This window comes from Ovis aries, chromosome 26 (genome assembly GCF_016772045.2).
Source record: "Ovis aries strain OAR_USU_Benz2616 breed Rambouillet chromosome 26, ARS-UI_Ramb_v3.0, whole genome shotgun sequence".
NCBI classification, from domain to species: Eukaryota; Metazoa; Chordata; class Mammalia; order Artiodactyla; family Bovidae; genus Ovis; species Ovis aries.
This window is the reverse complement of record NC_056079.1, coordinates 3,319,358-3,334,930: the sequence shown is the minus strand read 5'-3', so window position 1 is coordinate 3,334,930 and position 15,573 is coordinate 3,319,358. Positions and strand designations below refer to the sequence as shown.

General features: G+C 42.6%; 1 protein-coding gene and 1 pseudogene across 1 annotated transcript in view; both read left to right on the top strand.

The window, feature by feature from the left end:
• Positions 1-15,573, top strand: part of CSMD1 (CUB and Sushi multiple domains 1) — a 2,070,567-nt gene that overhangs the window by 1,037,428 nt on the left and 1,017,566 nt on the right. The gene's annotated exons all lie outside the window — the stretch shown is intronic.
• LOC132658699 (protein MEMO1-like) lies at positions 1,606-8,932 on the top strand (annotated as a pseudogene).

Genomic DNA, 15,573 nt, shown 5'->3' with positions numbered 1-15,573 from the left:
TGACTGACTAAATCACCAGCACTTTTAAAGACATGCAGTGTTTTATAAATAGTTTGAGCTGTGTTTTCACCCATTACTGAAAGTTTATCATGAAAAAAGCTTATTATTATTATTATGAAAAGAAATATAAAGTTATCAAAATAAATATTCAAATATTTTGAGAGAACTACATTTATAAATACTATAAAATGTTTTCCTTTATATTTATTTAATTAATTACTTTATTTTAATTGGGTGATAATTAAGCAGAGATCAACTTGCCAACATCCCCTGGATCATCAAAAAAGCAAGAGAGTTCCAGAAAACATCTCTTTCTGCTTCATTGACTGTGCTGAAGCCTTTAACTGTGTGGATCACAATAAACTATGGAAAATTCTGAAAGAGACAGGAATACAGGACCACCTAATCTGCCTATTGAGAAATCTGTATGCAGATCAGGAAGCAACAGTTAGAACTGGACATGGAACAACAGACTGGTTCCAAATCAGGAAAGGAGTACGTCAATGCTGTATATTGTCACCCTGCTTATTTAACTTATATGCAGAGTATGTCATGAGAAATGCTGGGCTAGATGAAGCATAAGCTGGAATCAAGATTGCTGGGAGAAATATCAATAACCTCAGTTATGCAGATCACACCACCTTTATGGCAGAAAGTGAAGAAGAACTAAAGAGCCTCTTGATGAAAGCGAAAGAGGAGAGTGAAAAAGTTGGCTTAAAGCTCAACATTCAGAAAACTAAGATCATGGCATCCGGTCCCATCACTCATGGCAAATAGATGGGGAAACAGTGGAAACAGCGGCAGACTGTCTTTGTGGGGCCCCAAAATTACTGCAGATGGTGACTGCAGCCATGAAATTAAAAGATGCTTACTCCTTGGAAGGGAAGTTATGACCAACCTAGACAGCATATTAAAAAGCAGAGCCATTACTTTTTCAACAAAGGTCTGTCTAGTCAAGGCTATGATTTTTCCAGTGGTCATGTATGGATGTGAGAATTGGACTATAAAGAAAGCTGAGCCCTGAAGAATTAATGCTTTTGAACTGTGGTGTTAGAGAAGGCTCATGAGAGTCCCTTGGACTGCAAGGAGATCCAACCAGTCCATCCTAAAGGAGATCAGTCCTGAGTGTTCATTGGAAGGACTGGTGCTAAAGCTGAAACTCCAATACTTGCGCCACCTAATGTGAAGAGCTGGCTCATTTGAAAAGATCCTGATGCTGGGAAAGATTGAAAGTGGGAGGAGAAGGAGATGACAGAGGATAAGATGGTTGGATGGCATCACCAGCTCAATGGGCATGAGTTTAAAACTCCGGGAGTGGGCTCGGAGAAACCAGCCCCGGCTGGGGAGCAGCGGCGACTCCGGGGGCCGGGGCCGCAACTTTCCGAGCTTCAGTGTGAGGCCGCTGCGGGCCCCATCTTCCAGCGGCCGCCCGAGTTTGTGGTGATTATTGCCATTGCCGCCACCACCTCGGCTGCCATCTCCTCCTCCTCCTCCCCCGGGCCGCCGCCTCCTCCTCTTCCTCCTCCTGGGCCGGGTCGATCCCCTCGCCGCTGCCGCCTCCTCCTGGGCTGGGCCCGCGGTGTCTCGTCCCCTCGAGGAGCCGCTCCCGCTGCTGCCGCCGACGCCTCCTCATTCATCCTCGGGCAGCACAGGCGGCACAGGCACCAAGAGGCCCAACCGAGTGGTCTGCCGGGAAGCCAGTCACGCCGGGAGCTGGCACACAGCCTCAGGACCGCAGCTGAACGCCCAGCTAGAAGGTTGGCTTTCACAAGTACAGTCTACAAAAAGACCTGCTAGAGCCATTATTGCGCCCCATGCAGGGTATACGTCCTGTGGGTCTTGTGCTGCTTATGCTTACAAACAAGTGGATCCATCTATTACCCGGAGAATTTTCATCCTTGGGCCTTCTCATCATGCGCCCCTTTCTCGATGTGCACTTTCAGTCTGGATATATATAGAACACCTCTGTATGACCTTCCTATTGACCCAAAGATTTATGGAGAACTATGGAAGACAGGAATGTTTGAACGCATGTCTCTGCAGACAGATGAAGATGAACACAGTATTGAAATGCATTTGCCTTATACGGCTAAAGCCATGGAAAGCCATGGAAAGCCATAAGGATGAGTTTACCATTATTCCTGTATTGGTTGGAGCTCTGAGTGAGTCAAAAGAACAGGAATTTGGAAAACTCTTCAGTAAATACCCAGTGGATCCTAGTCATCTCTTTGTGGTTTCTTCTGATTTCTGCCATTGGGGTCAAAGGTTCTGTTACAGTTACTATGATGAATCCCAGGGGGAGATTCATAGATCCACTGAACATCTAGATAAAATGGGTATGAGTATTATAGAACAATTAGATCCTGTATCTTTTAGCAATTACTTGAAGAAACACCATAATACTATATGTGGAAGACATCCCAGTGGGGTGTTATTAAATGATATCACAGAGCTGCAGAAGAATGGAATGAATATGAGCTTTCCCTTTTTGAATTATGCCCAGTCTAGCCAGGGTAGAAACTGGCAAGACAGTTCAGTGAGTTATGCAGCTGGAGCACTCTCGGTTCACTGAAGCTCTGAATCCTCAGGAATGCCATCTGCACATACTCATACTCTGTCCAGGGTCCCAGCCTAACCCTTACCAAGATACCGGTCCTGGTTTGGGGGGATTCTGAAACCTCAAACTAATAGAACTTTCTTCTCTTCTTTTCTAGTAGGTGCAGTTCTTCCTTAATTTCAACTCATAAAAAAGAATGCCTTATAGTTTAGAGCAGTGGAAGGAATGCTGGCATCAAAATATTTTGATTAAAAAAAAAACAAACAGGTAATGTATAGGCACAGTTGTGGCAGTCAGTTTTTTGAAAGTAACTTGTGGAGCATTTACCATATCCTAATTTGCACTCTTTGCAGACTTGTGCACATATACTCTGCTTTCAGAATAGTTTTGCAGATTGTACACAAACAAACAAAAAAGGTGGAAGCTTTTTAATAAAGAAGTTGCATTTATAAATTATCCATATTCGAATATAAAATTATCCAGTTATAGTCAATTACTACCCATATTGTACAATAGATACCTTCTATTTTAGTTGCTAATAAAGGGCTACACAACTCGAAAAAAAAATAATAAAAATAAATAAAACTCCGGGAGTTGGTGATGGACAGGGAGGCATGGTGTGCTGCAGTCCATGGGGTTGCAAAGAGTTGGACACGACTGAGCGACTGAACTGAGTCACTTTATATGTGGTGGTTTTCGCCATACATCGACATGAATCAACCATGGCTGCACAGTGTTTTCCTTTTTATTATTCAAACTGTAAAAAAAAAAAAAAAGACACACTTTATTAGGTGATTATATGCCATTATTTGCAATGTTATTTTGAATATTTGGTCCAAATAAAAGTAAAATATGGATGTAATTTCACCCATTTAAGAAATCTACATATTTGATTCAATTTCTTTCAATTCATCAGAAAAGTAATACTTGAAGGAGAAGAGAAATGAAAAACCCAAAGCATGATTGGCTTATAAATTAAAACCCAGGGAAAATAATTATCCAAGTTATTTGTAATTTTTTGAGAGAGTTTATTAAAGAAACAAATTTTCTTACTTGGACTTTGAGCTAATAGATGTGAGTGTGTGTCCAAGGTTGTGTATACACAGACACACATACTAAAAATTGTGTGTGTGCGTGTGTGTGTGTGTTTTGCGTGTGTGTTTAAAATCACTGCTGATTTCTGGCAACTAGCTGCAAAATCTCAAATTATGGCAAATTCATTGATTTATATGAGTTTATCAATAGAATAGTCACTAGCTCTGGAAAAAAGATAAAATGCTTTACATCACATTTTTTCTTCCAATGGCAATGGTATTGTGATATATTTAAGAAATTAAATATTTTTATTTAAAATTACAGAATAACCAGGGAGTTTTAGAGTTTTCAGTAGTGTTTTTACTTATACAAGAATTATTTGGGATGCATGCTGTCTTTAAAAAAGTCAACAACTGCAGGAATATTGTCACATACTTTCAGATGATATTAGTATCACGCATGTGCTTCACTAGTAGAGTGCAGAGGTCACAAAAGAGGTAAATATACAAAAGCGAAGTATTCTTTGGAAAACGGTCTCTCTAACACCACGTATAGTGTTGCCTTTGGAAGGACATGTGAACCCTAGTACCAGAGAGAACTTTCTAGGGAAGGGTAGGACACCCACTCAGGCCTCCCTCCACCCTCCATGGCAGCTCTGCATGGGACATGGCTGGTGCAGAGACCTTAACAGTAGTAACTTGTATGTTTTCAGCTGAAGGGGTTTATTAGACTTGGATTCCCGTTTGATTTGATTACCATTTCACCTGCTAATACAGCTCGCAAGAATAACTGCTGCTACTGCTAAGTCACTTCAGTCGTGTCCGACTCTGTGAGACCGCATAGACAGCAGCCTACCAGGCTCCCCCATCCCTGGGGTTCTCCAGGCAAGAACACTGGAGTGGGTTGCCATTTCCTTCTCCAATGCATGAAAGGGAAAAGTGAAAGTGAAGTCGCTCAGTCGTGTCTGACTCTTCGCGACCCCATGGACTACAGCCTACCAGGCTCCTCTGCCCATGGGATTTTCTAGGCAAGAGTAACTGCTGTAAAACAAATAGAAGACTTTCATTGGATAACTCACATCAGTGGTCTCATTAAGCTATGCTGTTAGAAGAGAAACGTGAACAGTTAATCATGTAGTCAATAACATTGTTAACTGGCTTTTCCCACTTAACCACTATGAATAAGAGTCTTTTTTGTCTATTTTTTGCCACTAGTTCTTTATTTTGGTCATCTAGCTGGTAGCCAATGGCAGCCCACTCAGGTACTCTTGCCTGGGTGTGTGGTCATACTTTCTTAGGGAACCACGCCATGTTCCTTCCTAAGGAATGCAGAGACAAAACCCATTCTAGGGAGGAAAGACAGAAGGATCCAGACACAGTCACACTGTTTACAAAAACCTAAAGTTATATTAAGAGTTGCTTCATCACAGAATGGATGTGTCTTTTTACTTTAGCAAATAGTGAAATTTTAGAAAAAAATCAAAACAACAGTGACAGTATTCAAAAATTGGAATTCTTAAGTCGGGTTGTGTTAGAAACTTATGTAACCAGTGCCTGTAAACAAATAAAGAAGAAAAAGGTCAGTACAACTGAAATGAATGTTTTTTGTTCAAGGAAATGGTAAAAAAAGAAAAAAAAAAGTCTGTGCGAATTTAAGCAGTGAATAGACAGGCAAGCTAAAAGTTCACAGAAGATAATTTGACATTTAATTCTGGTCTCTGTGCTGCTTTCCCTTAATGACTCTAAGAAAATGCCTTTGTTTTGGTAGCATGTTGAAAATATTTATTTGGTCATAAAAGCTGACCTTCCACGTGAGAGCATGACATTAATCTCTTTTGACTTCTCTGGGTCTGTCTTTCATTTTTAAAAACAGAATAAGATTGTCTAGATGTTTACCTGAAAAAAAAAAAAAAGGCAGTAAAATTACCCTGAAAATCAGAAACATCACACAAAATCATGGTTTTATTTCTTTAAGAATTTTCCATTCCATTAGATTGGCTCATATTTAAAATTCAGCCTAAGAATTTTGGGAGTTCTGGTTTACTAAATAGGTTATCTAATATGCTAAATGTATGACGTGAATCGTCAAATCCCAAAGCACATAAAGAGGGGAAAAAGTTCTTGAGAGAGATCTTATGCAGAATTAATGGGCACAGTCATCATTTGTATTTTCAGAATGTTGCATTCAGAACGCATCTGAACAGCAGCTGCAGCCCGTGAAAACTACAAGAGGCTGGCAAGCTGAGGGGAGTAGAACACACAACTTGAAGGGACAGAAAAGCCCAGGCAGGGCTCTGAGTACTAGAGACGGCGGCCCTCTCGACAGGGACAGGAAGTCCCGTGTTGCTTCTCTCCCTGGGGCCAGAAGGCAGCATACACAGAATTCACCACCTGGTGATTTCAGAGAAACTGTGATGACACAGTTCACTGCCACCAAAAGCCAGCTGCCACAGCTGTGCCCAGACCACAGGGACACTTGGATACCTGCCGCATTGGACGGTCCCCGTGCTGACTGAAAAGCTGAATCTAGCAGAGGTCCACTTTGCTATGGGGCCAGCATTCCCCTGACAGTTACCCTGGAGGTTTTCCTTTTTTCCTGGCTGGTAGTTTGGGTGGGACCGCAGCCATATTTCAATTGCAAAGCATGAAAACCTGGCTTCAAAGTCCTTGGTTGTATTTCCAGAGTCCTTAACGTCAAGGATGGTGAACCTTCTTGCAGTTGCTTCTTGAGTAAGCAGGGACCCAAGGGTTCACATGGCCATGTCCTTGTGGCAGGAAGACCTGGAAGCTGCCTCATCACCCAGGATTCCTTCTCCTGCTCAGTAACAAACAAGAGACTCGCCACCATCTCCTGGGCTGGATCTTCTGTGTTCACCATGGTATATCTGTGCTTACAAAGCACATTCAGGGTCAGGACCCACTTCACTCTGCTGGGCTCCAGGATTAAACTAGCCTAGCCAGTGCTCAGGCTTCCCTAATAGCTCAGTTGGTAAAGAATCCACCTGCAATGTAGGAGACCCCTGTTCAATTCTGGGTTGGAAAGATCCGCTGGAGAAGGGATAGGCTGCCCACTCCAGTATTCTTGGGCTTCCCTCCTGACTCAGCTGGTAAAGAATCTCTCTGCAATGCAGGAGACCCGATTTCTATCCCTGGGTTGGGAAGATCCCCTGGAGAAGGGAAAGGCTACCCACTCCAGTATTCTGGCCTGGAGAATTCCATGGACTGTATAGTCCATGGCGTCATAAAGAGTCAGGCCTGACTGGGCAACTTTCACTTTCAGCCAGTGTTCTGGGCAGGTGTTCATTTTGTAAGAGAAAACCAGTACAATGTGATAGCTTCCTAGTCTACCATTACCTGTCATCAACAACTCATTGTTTTCTAGTACATTTGACCTTTTCAATATCTCCCGTGTAAATGTGTCTTTAATTTCAGAGCTGAGTTTAACACAGGCTACTTAGTAGTTGAGTAACTCAACATGAATCTCACAGTAAATGGAAAATGACATTTTTGTCATACAACTCAATCATATGTTGACTAACAGCTCTTCCTAAGTGACAAAAATGCCAGGTGAGATTGCTTAAAATGAGTTACTCTCTTAGAATTACTTAGATCTCTGCATGCTAGTCCGACAACTTTTCAGAAATTCTGTCATCATTGAAAACTTAAGCATTCCCTTTCTCACACAAAAAGGGTGTCAGATTTCTTCATATATTAAAATGACAGTATATATAATGCTTCCACAGCAAGTTCAGATAGCTGTTGTCAAAATCCTAATTCAGTATATCAATAATACTTATTCCTGTTGTCATACATAAACATTCAGACTTTTACAATGTAGCAGTCACTTACATCGTGATTTAATTTTAGGCCACGTTTGGCTGGAATGAGGTTTCAGTCCCTCTACCACCTGTCATCAGAGGTGGACACAAAGCTGATGTGTCCTCATGCTCCTCAAGCATCTGATTACTGCACACCCGATGTGGGTGCTGAGCGAGAACACAGTCCCTCCAGCTCCGGCAGTAGTCAGAGGATACTCGAGGGTCCTGCCCTGACCGCCTGGTCCTGACACGCGTCCTCACATCTGAGACATGACTTCACATTGGAGGAAGACCCCAGGTGTTGCCACCTTGTGTTTTCAAGGAAAAAAGTAACCTGAGGTTAGGAATGGTTAGGACGGCCAGGCACAGGCAGAATCAAGGCATGTAGATGGCTGTGCATCAGAAATATAAGCTTCACTTGCCTCAAGTTCTAGACTCAGTCTGGACACTGAGCCTGCGTTATTTTTGGAGTGGCTGTTATTCTCAGGCAAAGTTAATGGAAAACCTATTCCTCGCCTTGAAGAAACTTCAGGGAGATTTAGGATGAGGAAACATCATGAGGCGTCATGTTTTAAAATCAGGAGAGATGTAAAGGGTATTATTGAAAGTATGTAAGTCAGCCTTTAAGGGACAAAAGTTAATGAAACAGTTGGGAGTTGCTGCCTTCCGCCTGGGCTGAGTGCAAAGCCATGTGTGTGGCCACTCGTCATCCTCCGGTCCGGGTGACCTAGGAGGGGCCATGTCAGCTTCTTTGTATCTAGGGAGGGTGACGTCTGCCCCTGCCCCTGAGACAGGTGTCAGGACACCCTTAGACCAGCTCAGGGCTGCAAAACCGCTTCATGTGTGGACAGAGTACATAGGCGGTTAAACCGAGAAAGGACCGCAGTCAGATTGAGTCCATAACAACTGCTCAATTCAGTATCTGACTGGTGCCCTTTGACCCCAGCTGGTCTCCCCCATGTCCTCCTCTCAGAGCTTCTCTCTTCCTTCCTCTACCTGGGGAAGAGTCGCTGGCTTCCCAGAGATGCTCATTCCGGCTCAGGGAAAGCTTCTAAGAAAGTTTGCTTCCTGTGTTTAGCCATTCTTTTCCTGGGGGCATTTCTGCTTCATTAAAAGAGGACCTGACAAGGGGATAGAACTTTGCTAAAAGTGTTGATCTCTGAAACAGAAGCTCCAGAGCTTTAAAGGAGAGCATCTTGGGGGAAAAAAAATAGGGACAAAGTTTCTTGGTATCCCTCCAGCTCATTTCAGATGTGGTTTCTCCCTGGAGGTGACCCAACCCAGTGACTCAGAATTATCTGGACTTGATTTGGAATTAGAGTTTTGCTGGGTTGCTCAGCAGCAGCACTCCCCTTACTCCCCATTGACCTTGCATGCAGAGTGCTGGTAGGCTTAGAACTTCCTAATTTCCCTAGAGATAGTGATACCCGGGACCCCTGCAGGGTCCCAGCCAAGGCCGGGAGTCACCAGCAGGACTCACACATGCGTGTCCCTGGTGGCTCCTGCTCATCCTGCAGGCTCCTCCCCTCCCTGTGCATGTTTCTCCTGCCAGGATGGTTCTGTCCACCCTTGGCGGTGGTGCTGGTTCAGTCGCTAAGTTGCGTCTGACTCTTGGCAACCCCATGGACTGTAGCTCGCCAGGCTCCTTTGTCTGTGGGATTTCCCAGGCCAGGATACTGCAGCAGGTCGCCATTTCCTCCTGCATTTCTCTTTACTGAATTTCAAACTTCATCGTCATAAAAATGAGCTTCTGTCCTCCGTGTCACCGCTCCTGGGCTGTGAAATATGAAACGGCCGTGGCTGTTTGGAAGCCAGTTTTAACCTCTTTCTGCTGGATGGGGAAAGGTGACTTTCCAGAACCGAGGATTTAGTTTGCCGTCACCTGGGTCATCACTCTGCTGACCATGGTGACTGCTCTGCACAAATCTAAGTTAGAGAGGCTGATGCTCATTTATGTTTCCCAGGCTGCTGGGCCCCGTGAAGAAGTAGATTATGGCCACACTCTGCGCTGCTGAATTCAGTGTCTTGAGATGTTCCCCTAAGGGAGGTGCTCGCCACGTCATGACTAGGAAGCAAGAAAGCAGCTGTCTTCTTTCATATTATTACCTCCTACGTGAGCAAAGTTGCTTCCTAGAAAACATGTTCAATACAATCTGCACGTACATGTTCTTAGGGAGAAGATGGAATTTCAAGTTCCTGCTACCATTTTATTGCACATTAGAGTAGTTTATTGCAAAATAAAAAAAGAAATATGTATATACACACACAAATGCACACATAATTTTGCATATTTGTAAAAATATATGTATAACATTACACATATATAGCTATATACAGATACATATACTTTTATATATAGTTAGCATATAGTCCCAATAAACTATATGTAATTATAACTATAAAATTGCATATGTATATTCAGTTCAATTAAGTCACTCAGTTGTGTCTGGTTTAAGACCCCATGGACTGCAGCACGCCAGGCCTCCCTGTTCATCACCAACACCCGGAGTTTACTTAAACTTATGCCCATTGAGTCGGTGATGCCATCCGCCCATCTCATCCTCTGTTGTCCCCCTATGTGTGTGTGTGTGTGTGTGTTTGTGTGTGTGTGTGTATATATATATATATGTATTCATATATGTATTCCCAATAAGTTATATGTATAATCATATTATATCATTATATATATACATATATGTACTTACATATATATATTAATATATAGTCCCACCAAGTTATATATAATTATATTTTCACATATGTATACATATCTTATATATGTGTGTGTATGTAAGTATATATATGTGTATGTTCCCAGTACATAGGAAATTGTGTATAATTCTCCCATGAACTAGGAGTCAGTGCCAGTAGTGACCACATGTAGATGCTCTATTTTCTCTATTTTTCCCATTTTCTTTCCCTGACAGTGCGCTCCTTTGATGCTTCATCTTATTTAAGCTCACCAGCACCACAGTGAAGCAGGGACTGTTGCCATCCCTGGTGTATAGAGGCTGTCCCCTGGTTAATCCCCTTTGGTAAGAGTGTAAAACTCAAACATGAGCTTGCAGATGAGGGTTTCACACACCTCTGGTCACCAGTACCACCAACAGTGCTGGCGGAAGTGAAGGTGTGAGCTACCGCTTAGGTGAGTGGTCTTTGGGTTCCCTGCGGTCTGTGTGGTCACAATGGGAGGCCAGGAGAGGAAGCATAGAGCCAACCAGGGCAGTTAGTTCTCTTATATCCCCCGGTTCGGCCTCACCTGCTCTAGGTTTACCTTTGCTGCTGTTTGTTCAGCCCTGCTGCTGCTGCTGCTGCTGCTAAGTCGCTTCAGTCGTGTCCGACCCTGTGCGACCCCATAGACGGCAGCCCACCAGGCTCCCCCGTCCCTGGGATTCTCCAGGCGAGAACACTGGAGTGGGTTGCCATTTCCTTCTCCAATGCATGAAAGTGAAAAGTGAAAGTGATGTCACTCAGTCATGTCCAACTCTTAGCGACCCCATGGACTGCAGCCCAGCAGGCTCCTCCATCCATGGGATTTTCTAGGCAAGAGTACTGGAGTGGGGTGCCATTGCCTTCTCCGTTGTTCAGCCCTACAGGTATAATTGGCAAACAAAATAGCAGAATATTTAAACTGTGAGTTTGATAGACATACATGTCACGAAAGGATCCATTCTAGTGTTAGTCAACACAGTCATCATTTCACATGTTTTTGTTGTTGTTTTGCTTTTATTTTTAAGAGAATACATAATTTCTACTATCCTAGTAAATTCCAATTATACAATACAGTATTTCCAGCTTCAGTCACCATGCGACACAGTCATTCCTCATCCCTTGTTAATCTTCATCTTGTAGCTGGAAGTCTGTACCTACTTTCCAAGGTCTTCTTATTTCCTCCACCCCTCAAACCTCTGGCACCCACCATCCTATTCTCTGTTTCTAGAAGTTTTACTTAGCTTTCTTTTTTGATTTCATGTATAAGTGATACCATTCAGTAAGTCTTCCTCTGTCTGGCTATTTTCCTTAGCATAATGACCTTCAGGTTCATCCATGTTGTTGCAGTTGGAGAAATTTTCTTATTTTTGCAGCTGAATAATATTTCTGTGTGTGTGTGTGTGTGTGTGTGTGTGTGTGTGTGTGTGTGTGAAATAGAGGGAGAGACAGGAAGACCTCATGTCTTGTTTATCCGTTAGTGCACTGATGGACACCCAGGTCGTCTCTGTATCTTGACTACCGTGAGTAATGCTTCAGTGAACATCTGAGTGCAGGTGTCTCTTTACGGTAATGATGTTTCTTCTTTTAGAATATATACCGAGAAGCAGAATTGTGGGATCGTATGATAGTTATCTTTTTAATTTCTTGAGTAACCTTTATACTGTATTCCATGATGGCTGTACTAGTTTATATTCCAGCCAAGAGTGTAGAAGGGTTTGCTTTTTCTACATTTTTGCCAGTATTTATCATTTCCTAATTTTTAAATAGACATTCTAACAGGTGTGAGGTAATATCTCATTGTGATATTGATTTACATTTCCCTGATGATTAGTGATGTTGAGCTGTTTGTAATGTACCTGTTGGCCATTTGAATATCTTATTTAGAAAAACTCATGCCCTATGCCTGCTTTTCCTTGGGCTGTTTTGTTTTATTCTCAGCTTTGAGTTGCATAAGTTTTGAGTAAAGAAGAGGGTGTCAGGTCTTGAAATTTTTGAAATAAAGCATTATGCAATATAAAAATTTTACAATGAAAATTGTTAATATCAGAATTATATGACTCTTACTTGGAAAGAAAAGACACTTTGTGATCAAATATAATTAGTGGCTAAATATGCACATGTATTAGATCAATGATTTCTATTTCTTTTTTCTTATAATTCTAAATCCTCCCACCCATATTCAGCTTTTTTTTTTTTAAATCATTGAGGCTGTAGAAATACTGTGTAACAGATGGTATAGTAAGAGAAGAGTAAGCAGAATGGCTAACAGTAACTAAGTATTTATTTCTCTGAGTGTGTCCACAGAGAAAGTGGTTAGGATCATAAAACTGCATTCCGTGTCCTGTGTAGGGAATGCCATCTTCTGTAGCAAATGATCTCTTCTTACTATTAGACTTCCCTGATAGCTCAGTTGGTAAAGAACCCACCTGCAATGCAGGAGACCGTGGTTCAATTCCTGGCTCAGAAGATGCCCTAGAGAAGGGATAGGCTACCCACTCCAGTATTCTTGGGCTTCCCTTGTGGCTCAGTTGGTAAAGAATCCTGAGGGAGACCTGGGTTCAATCCCTGGGTTGGGAAGATCCCCAGGAGAAGGGAATGGCAACTCACTCCAGTATTCTGGCCTGGAGAAGTCCATGGACTTCATAGTCCATGGGGTTGCAAAGAGTTAGACACGACTGAGCAACTTTCACTTTCACTTTTCTCACTACGATTGTTAAACTCTCTTAGGACGTGAACAATGGCCTTAGGCAGTACGTTGGCTAACTAGGAATGTTTTATCTGCAAGATGCATTTGACTAAAATGATCCTTTTAGGGGGGAAAAAAAGCATTTGTTTGGCTAACAGGCATGTCACTTGCTGATAAAGGAAGGAAAATTTCAGCCTCGTTTGGGTTCCACAGTGAGTGTCTTCTCCCAGTATTAGGGGAGTTTTAGCCCTCTGTTCAGGCAATACCTGTGTACCTACACCTGGGAACAGAATAAACTTGAAAGCACGTTCTGGAAAACTGTTAGTCGAGAAAAAGGAATGCTTTCTCTAATGTGTCCCTTTCCTTCCCTCTAAAGATATACGCCGAACAGATTAGATTGATGTAAAAAGGTAATTAATTCTCACATAGCATTAAATACCATTCTTTCTTCCTGATCTTTGCTGGATTCACCTTCTGGTCAACCTCTCATAATCTACTGAGTTAACCCATGCTTCATTTGCTCCATTAAGTCTCCAGCCACGTCAGCAAGAGCTGGGATGAGGAACTCAAACAGTCAGGTGATGGCAGGTTGAATAGGAGCCCACCTTGGGGCCTGTGAAGCTGTAAGGCCATGTCTTCAAGTTCAGGGACAGAAGGAAAAAGTGTACAGCCATCTGCACTCATGTGTAAGAAAACGGGCAAAGAGAAGAAGATGCATGGAAGCAGGAAAGGCAGAAGACATTAGATCAGAAGGGAAAATATCTGGAGTTGGAACAGCCCAGAGTTCAGACACTCAAGGTGAAGTTGAAAGTGAAAACTTAAACATTTTAAAGAATAGGGAAATGAAAATAGATGCCACTTTTTCTCTTCTTTATGAAAATCATAACCTTTGTTCTTTTGTGTACTGACTTTCTCATGTCTGTTTTATACCTGGATTAACAAGCCCCAAACTGCCCTTGAGAACAGTTTATCAGTGTACTAGGTGACAATAGTGTGAGATGGACCCTCAGTGCTTTAGTATTGGACAGAAACCCTGAATTATCTCTGGATCATTTTCTATTGAACCACTGACCTCTTAATTCAGTTCACTGGCATTGAACTCAAGTTGAAAATAGTGGATTCATTCAGTATGCTGTATGTAGCATGCTGCAGCTTAAGTTAGCATCTGTATACATGTGATTCCAGTAGAAGACAAGTAATATTTTGAGACCCAGTCACAGACCTACCAGTCAGATTGTGCACATGTGTCTGTGTGTGTCTGTGTGTGTCTGTGTGTGTGCAGCCTTCCAGGCACTGCACAAGCTGGGGTAGTAGATACCAAGAAACACAACACATGGTCTTTGCCTTCAAGGACCTTGTAGCCTAATTGAAAAGATAATGAATATGCATAGTGCATGCCAAATACTGCAAGCCGGCGTTTACAGAAGAGAAACCAGCAGTGAAATTAGCCTGAAAATAACCAAACCCATGATTTATCCCCTAGAACTAGGTCTTCTGTTCCTCCTGGTGTACCAGTAGCAGAAATGAAAGAAAATCAAAGTTGCATGAATGCTCCAATACCAAGATGTTTATAGATTTGATAGAGTAAATGACAGAGACTGATTTTCTTGGGTTCTCTCTTCTTCATTCACCTCTTAAGCTTTTCTGTGTTTGTCTGTATGTGTATGATACTGATTAAATATGGAAGGGAAATCACCTAGCTGCGGGGTAGGTAGCTTGGCACATTGCTGTGTCTTGGCCTTTTCTCCGTTGCAATTCTTTTAGCTGAGAGCACCTATACAAGGGGACTAAGAGCTTCTTTGAGAAATAACACATTCCTAGTCTCTTCTTGTTACTCACTTAGACTGTCATTGTTTTTATTACTGAATAATTTTGTGATTAGTATCTCCTGCTCCTGTCTAAAACTGGATCCATTCTTGATGCATTTCATCTTCCCTAAATTATGCCTTCTTAAAAGATCATAAGAGCACTTATTTATTTCTTATAAAAATGACACTTAATTGTAAAGCATGAAATTGAAACCTCTGTGCTCCCTGACTTATTCCTTCAGGTTCTATGATTCAGCCAGAGTGCAATTAAAAAAACAACAGCAACAACAAAACAAAATGATTTTTAGAGCAGTTTTAGGCCAACATCCAGAGAAGGCAATGGCAACCCATTCCAGTACTCTTGCTTGGAAAATCCCATGGACGGAGGAGCCTGGTTGGCTGCAGTCCATAGGGTCGCTAAGAGTCGGGCACGACTGAGTGACTTCACTTTCACTTTTCATTTTCATGCATTGGAGAAGGAAATGGCAGGCCACTCCAGTATTCTTGCCTGGAGAATCCCAGGGACAGAGGAGCCTAATGGGCTGCCATCTATGGGGTCGCACAGATTCGGACATGACTGAAGCGACTTAGCAGCAGCAGTAGCAGCAGGCTCACATCAGAATTGAGAGGAAGACGTAGTTTTCCTCGTACACCATCTAGCCCTGTGCATGCAACTTCCCCACTGTCAACATCCCTCATCATAGGGGTGAAGTGAAGTGAAGAAGTGAAGTGAAGTCGCTCAGTCGTGTCTGACTCTTTGTGACCCCATGAACTGTAGCCTAGTAGGCTCCTCCATCCATGGGATCTTCCAGGCAATAGTACTGGAGTAGGTTTCTATTTCCCTCTGCAGGAGATCTTCCTGACCCAGGGATCGAACCTGGGTCTCCCGCATTGTAGACAGATGCTTTACCATCTGAGCCACCAGGGAAGCCTCATCATAGGGGTACATTTTTTTATA